The sequence below is a fragment of the Rhododendron vialii genome, chromosome 4a (genome assembly GCF_030253575.1).
Source record: "Rhododendron vialii isolate Sample 1 chromosome 4a, ASM3025357v1".
Classification (NCBI taxonomy): Eukaryota; Viridiplantae; Streptophyta; class Magnoliopsida; order Ericales; family Ericaceae; genus Rhododendron; species Rhododendron vialii.
In genome coordinates this window covers 15,789,756-15,792,540 of record NC_080560.1, presented here as the reverse complement: position 1 = coordinate 15,792,540, position 2,785 = coordinate 15,789,756, and the positions used below count along the sequence as shown (strand labels likewise).

The window sequence follows — 2,785 nt, the reverse complement described above, 5'->3', positions numbered from 1 at the left end:
TCGTGAACACGCGACGAAGGTAGAATGATGGCTGTTTTTCATGGGTTTTGAGTTTGGGAGAGAGTTTGAGAGTGGAGGAGTGGAGAGAGAGAGAGGGCCGAAGGAGAGGGAGAGAGATCGGGAGAGTGGAGAGAGAATGGATTGGGGATTTTAATCCCCTACACCCCCACACACAGATATATATACTAAGACACATACTAATCACACTTGCACTCCCTCCACTTTCAATCTTTATTACTTAAGACCCAAATTAAATAATTCCAACAAATTTCACATTTATTCAAAATTTGAATATTAATACAACCTTTAAGCGATTTTTGAAAATACGGGTCTCTACATCCTACTCTCCTTAAAGGAATTTCGTCCTCGAAATTTTGCTAAACCTAGCCCAGCTGAGTCACCAACCGTAATATCAAACCTCATACTGCAATCTCATAATCGTCATGTCATTCTCTCCTTTCTACGTAGACTTTTCTTATCCTGATTACTCCACACCCTCACTATCGGTATGGTTCTACCACTCAAGACTCACTCACGGACCCTTATCATCTTCATCAAATCCTCAAGTTCTCACATCTGTACAAAAGTCCTAGATTCCACATATCAATATGACAATCATACCAATCCAACAAATAATCTCCTTACGTTCTCCAAGTGCTTCTCGAACTTTCTAGAAGGACAAATTAAACTGCCCATAAAGAAATCGAATTCTAAACTCCAAGTTCTATCTTTCCCAGCATCAATCAATGAATCAAGCTTTTACTCACTAATCCAAATAACCTTAAACATCTCCATTGGAACAAAACTAATAAGCCTCGAATCCTTAAACCACATAACGACTCATCGCATTTTGCTCAGCTATAAATATTCACTCACCACTGTCAAACTCCTCATACTTCAAGCTATTGATATTTCTCTCGACTTCAAGTATAAACACAAGTGTAAACACCTCTCACAACTAATTCATACTATTAATACTGTTGTCAATAAACATCAACACCACTCTCTTAACAATTCCCAAGTGGTCCATTGCCTCGTGGCACTCACTAGCCTCTCATAAGAACACAATTAATCTCCATTGGTTTATCGAAACATTCATACCACAAAACTGCTAGCCATTACCTCCAATTCACATCCCTATTACCCACATAACTCCTATATCTACCCTGCATAAACCTCGAATGTCTTTCATCCGTTTAACGTTCACACAATCGAAGGACGAAAACTACTCCACTTTCTCTAGCCCACTTAGAATCATTACTAGTTTCTATTTCCGAAAACTCAAACTCACTTCTATGGAAATACATCACTTCTACATAACTCTTCACAACGCACATTAAAGCCATTCTGGTAAACTATCAATCCATTATTTTCCTTAAACTCAGTTCTCCAAACATCGTTGCTGCTACTCAAGAAAGGCATACACTCGTAGCAACTACCCACATAAGCATCACTGTTTATTCTACATCATATACTAAAAGCAAATTTTACGCATTGAGATTACATAACAAATCATACATGTTGGTTAAAGCTAAACAATATCACATTTCATTCACGAAATATTCCAACAAACCCATGGTACAATTTAATAGCTTACACAACACTAGACACATCCACGCATTGACAGACTCACTCAGTATCCAGCAGACTCACCAACTCACAAAGTATCCAACGGACTCACCAAGTATCCACAGACTCACAAAGTATCCACGGACTCACCAAGTATCCACAGACTCATAGAGTATCCACGGACTCACAAAGTATCCAACACTTCACATTTCATAGCTCTAGAAAGCCCAATAGTAATCTCGTTCTTTTCAACTTCATAATACCTTTCACATTTTTTGTTCACCCATTAATCTCGAATACTCTCATCAATTAGTCTACTTAAGTCACATGTTTCCCATTTTCACAATCTCAAATATCACATAACAAATACACAACATCAATATTAATCATTTCTCTACCAACTTTACAATCACACGGCATTTCATCACCCAAATACCTACACAATGTGTGCAATAGTTGCACTAACGAACTTCCACAACTATTGATTATCTCGATACTAAAATTTAATTACCAATACAAGTACAAACAAATTTACAAATTCCTTCTTAAATACCAACAAGACTCGGGGGTTGAAAATAGTATGTCTATACTTCTCATCACATTCTAAGATTCCAACTACTTCATCAACTAGGAATCAATTCTCTCACACCAATATCTTCTAACAGTTTCGCTCACCACAAGTTTCATAGCCCCTTTCTTTTTTTTTTACCACACAATGCTATCACTATTTTCTACCATCCTGTCATAATGACACCACCATGACATTTACCTCAACAATGACGACTGTAACACTATAACTCTTCCCAAGCCTAGAGATCTAGCCCCTATACACAATCCTAGTGTCCAATTGACTTTCCGAGACTTCCATCTAAAAGGAGCGGTGATCAAGCGCCTCTTCCAACTGGATTTCATCGGTAGTCGCCTGGGTGTCGAGAAGGCACATACTGTATCTAGACACCCTACCTATAACTCTTATCTTCCTAAGTCAACCTCAAATACTTACAACTCTCTACGAAGGCTCAACTTGTCTTACCTATACTTAAAATCACTACCTCAATGACTACTATAACAACAATAGACCACAATCACCACCACAACAAAATATCATCCCTTCCAACACATTGAAGTCACTCACTAATTCAATGTTCTAGCTATTATACTTCTCACTCACTTCCTGGACAAACTATGGTTCCTGTCACACCTCAACATGCATTCT

The 2,785-nt window shown here is 38.0% G+C and overlaps 2 long non-coding RNA genes across 2 annotated transcripts; one reads left to right on the top strand and one right to left on the bottom strand.

Moving 5' to 3' along the window:
- Positions 1 to 1,333: 1,333 nt before the first annotated feature.
- Positions 1,334 to 1,887, bottom strand: LOC131322640 (uncharacterized). Its single transcript, XR_009198908.1, has 2 exons — positions 1,772 to 1,887; positions 1,334 to 1,695 (listed from the first exon to the last, which is right to left on the bottom strand). It is a non-coding gene; the product is annotated as an uncharacterized LOC131322640 (long non-coding RNA).
- Positions 1,547 to 2,145, top strand: LOC131322639 (uncharacterized). The gene is made up of 2 exons (XR_009198907.1): positions 1,547 to 1,664; positions 1,741 to 2,145. It is a non-coding gene; the product is annotated as an uncharacterized LOC131322639 (long non-coding RNA).
- The last annotated feature ends 640 nt before the right edge of the window (positions 2,146 to 2,785 follow it).